At 46.5% G+C, this 5920-nt stretch overlaps 1 long non-coding RNA gene across 1 annotated transcript; it reads right to left on the reverse strand.

Moving 5' to 3' along the window:
- Nucleotides 1-2341: 2341 nt before the first annotated feature.
- LOC116078823 lies at nt 2342-4843 on the reverse strand. The gene is made up of 2 exons (XR_004113646.1): nt 4381-4843; nt 2342-4278 (listed from the first exon to the last, which is right to left on the reverse strand). It is a non-coding gene; the product is annotated as an uncharacterized LOC116078823 (long non-coding RNA).
- Between the last annotated feature and the right edge of the window lie 1077 nt (nt 4844-5920).

The following is a 5920-nucleotide window of genomic DNA, read 5'->3' on the forward strand; positions in this document are numbered from 1 at the left end:
TAACTTTTCTTTTCTCCTACCTCTGGTGGATGGTGGGCTAGAAGAGAGGTTAAAACGCATAAAAAAAAACCCTTATTAAAAATTAGATTTAAAAAATTCTAAGGTACATATGAGTTATCTCACATTTGGATAATTTTAAAATTAAGAGCTACATCAGTCTGTAAGTTTACTTTTCTGGTATTGGTGGTCCCTGAGTTCCTTTCTTATTATTTATCTATTCTTTGAAAACTTCCTAAATGTAAATAATATAGTTTGATCATAACCAGATTCCTCTTCCAATTCCAGATTCCCTTATACCTTGCTCCCAACTTCACAACCTCCTCCTCTTCTTTATAACCCACCAAGTCCAGTGAGTGCTGTCCCTGTATGCCTCCATGTAGGTCTATCCACTGGGGCATGGCAACTTATGAGAGGCCATAAACACAAATAGCTCTCAGCCAGGCATGAAGCCCCATGAGCCTCTCTCCTTCCATGCTGTAACGCCGACTGGGCAGATCTCATGTGGGACATGTGCAGGCAGTCACAGCTGCTCTGATTCCAATGGCTGTGTCAACTCCAGAAGACACTGTCTCACAGCCATCCTTACCAAAGCTGTGGCTCTTCCCAGATGTTTTCTGAGCCTTGGGAGGAGGGGTAACAAATCCATCCCATTTGGGGCAGAGTACTCATAAGATGTGGGAAATTAAGGAAACTTTCAAGACTAAGGGAGCTAATGAAACACAGGGAGCTTAAGGTTGAAGGATTCACAATTGCCTTCCCCAAAGTTATAAAAGCAGTGAACAGCTGATGGACAGCGATTCTTCAGATGGCGAATTGTACAGGGACCCCCACCACACACACACACACACACACACACACACACACACACACACACACATGCCACTTTCATGAGGCATCATTCGCACCAAGCTGGACTTTTTGACTTACTTGCCTTTGAGTCACCCACACTCCAGCTGGAGAAACCTTATGTTCCCCATAATAACCCCAGTAAACTCACTGACTTGCTTAGCCAGACTTCGGGAGAATTGCTTCTTTGGTTTGTTATATTGAATGAATGTACAGTGGTTCATATTTCTCCAGGAAAAGTCACAAAATAGAGATTTTTGACATAATAGGAATTGGGCTGTCCTGTCCCAGGTGTTCAGATCCAGCTGAGAGGTCTGTTAAGAGTGGCCAGGTCTATCTGTACATAAGTCGCTCCTTCTACGGTGCAATGGTTTCCTTCATAGCAATGATATATGTCATGATTTTTTACGTATTAATTACATCTAGTTGAATGTAGGACATTTGCCACTCGGCTGGTTGCATGGTCTATAGTTAAAGACTTCTCAATAAATGTGAAATCTTTAGTGTCCCCTGGTGCAGTTCTGCATAGTGACCACCAGAGGGCAGTGTTCTCCTACTCCTTTCTGTAGGCCATGCTCTTTGTTTCCTGGGATCTTTAATAGTTGGCATACCCTTCTCTTGCTCCTGGACCAGAAAGAAGAGCTCTCAGTGTTAGATGCAAACACCCTGGCTTTTCAGGTTAGAAAACCCTATACTTTGTGTGCCAGCCTCAGGCTATATCCCTATCACTCACGGATTCATGCTCATCTAGCTTTCTTATATAGCCTGGGCCTATCAGCCTAATGTTGGTACAGCCAACTATGGGTTGGACCATCCCACATCAATCACCAATAGAGACCATCTTTCACCTGTATAGCCTCAGACGAGGATGAACTGGGAAATTCTTCAGGATGTCTCTAGGTTGTGTTCAGGTGACAGTGAAGCTAACAACCAGGATCCTGTCATTAGCTAGTTCTTCAGAGAGCCTCTTAGATCCTGTGGAGGGCCCCCTGAAACCTGGGAAACTCAAGGAAGCTAACTATCAGCTCCCTGAAGGCCTGTTGCATGCCTCCATTGGGGGACTGGTATTATAGCCTGTCATTGGGAGATATAAGACCATGGCTCTGGTTTTGTTTCTTGACCAGAACAAACATTTGGCAGGGAAGGTTTGATTTACCTTTATAGATATAGATAATATATCAATAATAGAGGAAAGCCAAGGCAGGTACTCAAAGCAGGAGCCCTCCCACATCCCCCTTCTGTTCAGCTTTTTTGTACTGCCCAAGACCACTTTCTTAGCGATGGTGCCACCCACAGTGGCTGGACACTCCTACACCAATGCATAAGAAGCTGCCTCACAGACTTGGCCACAGGCTAGTCCAATCAAGGACGTTCTTCAGTTGAGGTTCCCTTTTCCTAGGTGACTCTGTTGTGTCATGTTTTAACGGTGACATTTTCCTGTGTCTCCCAGAGTAATGAAGGCTAATTTTCAATAAGTAAGAAAAGCCTGACCATATAGGTTATTCCCAAAGTATATTATTTCATTGGTTGGTTAGGGTTGAGTAAGCAACTTCTACTACTTGGTATCTGGCTCTCTGGGCAAGGCCCACAAAGCTAGTGTAAACCACAGGGCCAGGTTTCCTGCCCTTTCCTAAGTAACGTGCACAGAGCCCTTGGGTCAGTACCCAGCACTGTATAAACTGGGTGTGGTGACACAAACCTATCACCTGAGCACTTGGAAGGAGAAGACAGGGGAGCTCATCCTCAGCTGGTCTGAGGCTAGACATAAACCCGTCTCCAAATGGGGAAAAAAAATGGGGCTGGAGAGATGCCTTGGTAGCTAAGAACACTCGATGCCAGTCACAAGGACTAGATTTTTTTTTTATTTCAGCATCTGTACCCCTGCAGCTCTGAAACCCCACTCTGAGTGTGCTAGAGACAGGAGGATCGCTGTGACTTGCTCTGCCCTAGAGGAACAGCCAGAGAGTGGTGGTGGTGTGCACCCAGCACCCTCTTCTAGCCTCTCTGCCTATGCACGGATGTGCGCAACTGCTTCCACATGGGTACCCTCCCCACGTGGATGCACATATCTTTAAAAATAAATGGCATGACAGAGCGTCCCCTGCCCCTTGAACTTTAGAGATAAGACATCTTCCACCATGCGGAGAGTGTCGGAAGCATTCTGTGACCATTTGCTGACTTGAGAAAATAGCTCATTGGCTTTAGGCTAGAGAGTCCAGATTCTACGCTTCTGATGGGAAGGACGGTTGGGAAGGTATGAAGTACAGGGCTTCACCATGGAAGCTCTCAGGAGAGTCATAAGCCAGAGGACAGATGAGGTTGGCTTTCTGTGAGTCTGGGGAAGCAGTTCTGTGTGTTGATATGGGTGACGAAAGCACAGAAGATAAGAGTCTGAAGAGCGATGAAGATTCTGCAAGGAGGCCGCCGCACAGCATCCAAATATAAGTCAAAGGGAGTTGGGGTCCCAGCAGTCAGGATGCCTCTCCTGCCTGGGAGCCTGAGGACCGCAAGATCTGTGCTTTGGCTTTCTTGTTTTCATGGCAGTGCCATAGGAGCTGCAACGGTGGGCTCTCCAACTGTGCTTCATTCCAGACTACACACTTTTCCTGCCCTTTCCTCCAAGCCTTCGGTTGTAGTCAGTAGCAGTGCCGCCTTAGCTCACTCAAGAAGTTTCAGTTTGAGTTTGGGTATCTAGCTGGGAAGACAGCAGGAATCTGGTGGCGTTGTAGATCCTCACAGGTGATCTGGTGACTAAGTGTGGGCCCGAGCACGCAGGTGGGTGGGGGAGTTCTGCCTCTATCCTGGGACCCAAGGCAGCGCCCTCACATTCCTCTCCGGGTTAGTCCTGGTCCAAAAGCGAAGATGAGAGGGCAGACGACGGGGTGCCATCAGTCTGGGTTCACTGCCCAGCTGACTTGCCTCCAGGTCTCTGAAACACGGGACAGTAGTAGAAGCCTAAAAGGTCAGGAAGGTGACTGGGGCCCCAACAATGGCGCTGCAGGTTAAAGCCACAGGGCGGGGCCTCAGAGCGGTTACACCTCCTCCCTGGGACACAGAGAGGAAGGAAGAATCGAGGAGGCGCGTTTCCAGCCTGCCCCCTCGCTCTTATTACAGGAGAACAGGGTTTTCCTCCCCAGTTCTGTAGGTTTCCAGAAAGTCAAGCATTTCCTTAAAAATAAAATGGCCCTGCATTCTCTTCTGCAATTAGGCTTTGTGGGTTTATTTCTGTGTTTTTATGGAGGGAGACCGATTAGCTCCAGAATATCGACAAATGTCCAGGAAACCACGCAGGATAAAGGGAAGGGCGCACAGCTTGGTTAGAGTCACAGAGGACACTTTTATGGCTGGAGGACTCTCAGCACTGCCCGTTCTAGCGGCGATCTCAGGAGTCTAATTCCAGAGTCCTGTGATTGCTTGCAACAGCAGCACCTCCTTTTATAAAAAAATAAATAAAAATTAGAAAGCCCATAAGCAAACATCCTTGAGATCTCTGTGTCTCTGGACAGAGAACACTGCCTTCTTTTGGAAACTAACCTCGTGGTGTCTGCAGTCCTCAAGAAAAGTTGAAAATAATAAATCAGACTATCAAAAAAAAAATAGAAAAAAAAAGTCCCTGTTAGGAGACTCAAGGGTTGCGGGTTCAAACCTTCTTTGTCCTCTTCTGCCTCAAGACAGAGCCTCTCACTGAAGCCTTCCGGCCTTTGAGCTCTCTAAGGAAAAATCACCTTGCATACCTCAGCCGACCTCTGCTGTTATTTTTCCTCGTTTCTTTGACGATTTTCAAAATGAACTATATTCCCAGAGAAAATAAACCTCAGATGGATACTTCAAAAAAACTTTAGAAGTTTCCAGGCAAGTGAATGTCCAGCAGACCCGCTATGGCGTTAGAACCGTTAGCGGTGAGGCAAAGCCACACTAGCAGCTCTGACTGAAGTTCAAGGTCCTCAGGGCCTGTTAGAGAGGCAGCCGTTAACGGACTCTCCGGAAGCCCCGAGAACAGCTGCATAACCTTGTGTGGTTTTTTTTCTGCCCTATTTGACCCAGGTAGGGAGGAGTCTACTCCCACCCTCAGCCCCATGCACCTATTTTCTTCCCGTGCTGCAACTAAGTGCCTGTCTAAGATATGCTAATATAGTGGAGTGTGGAAATGAAGAGTGCTGGCCCAGCGTGTGCAATATGGCAAAGACAGAGCTGAGTAGTAAAAGCAGAGAAACATTTAATTCAGGGTATTTTACACGAGAAGAAAGGGGACTTCGGTGTGAACTGGAACTAAGCTCACAGGAAGGAAGGTTGGAATTTATAGCGGGAGGAGCAAAATGAGATTAAGATGACTAAGGGAAAACAGGAGGGGTAACGGGATTCTGACTTAAAGGGACCCAACCTTGTTCTTGCATCGCTTGCATCAGCCATCACTTGGAAGAGTAGAGAATAATTAGGAAGATCAGATATGAAGAACAGGGATACTGGCTAAACCACCTTAGCAGGATTTTTGCCAAAATTGGACAGTGGCAGATACCTTTTAAAAAATCATTGTCCGGCTGGGCATTGGTGGCGCACGCCTTTAATCCCAGCACTTGGGAGGCAGAGGCAGGCGGATTTCTGAGTTCGAGGCCAGCCTGGTCTACAGAGTGAGTTCCAGGACAGCCAAGGCTATACAGAGAAACCCTGTCTCGAACAAACAAACAAACAAAAACAAAACAAAACAAAACAAAAAACAAAAAAATTATTGTCGGATGACTCCAATGTCTGGCTTATTTCGAGAGTTGGAGAGACGCAAGCCTTTTGGTGGGTCAGTTTAATGTATGCAAGGAAACCCCACAATCGCCTCTTCTTTACCTTGCTCCAGTCTAAGGGTGCCCAAGGTCTTCCAAAAACTCATAAAATAAAAAGGCAGTCTTAAAAAAGAGTCTAAAGCATTTTAAAATCTTGAGCAAAGATAGGTACACTAAACTTTGTCCTTTCATTTGCTTATTGAGATTAACCTGAACAGCTTCTTCAATTTTCCTGAAGGTGAAAGACCCCTGGGGGAGACCCCCACTCAAATCTCGGGAGGACGTACACCCAAGGAATCACG

Source organism: Mastomys coucha, unplaced genomic scaffold (genome assembly GCF_008632895.1).
Source record: "Mastomys coucha isolate ucsf_1 unplaced genomic scaffold, UCSF_Mcou_1 pScaffold5, whole genome shotgun sequence".
Lineage (NCBI taxonomy): Eukaryota > Metazoa > Chordata > Mammalia > Rodentia > Muridae > Mastomys > Mastomys coucha.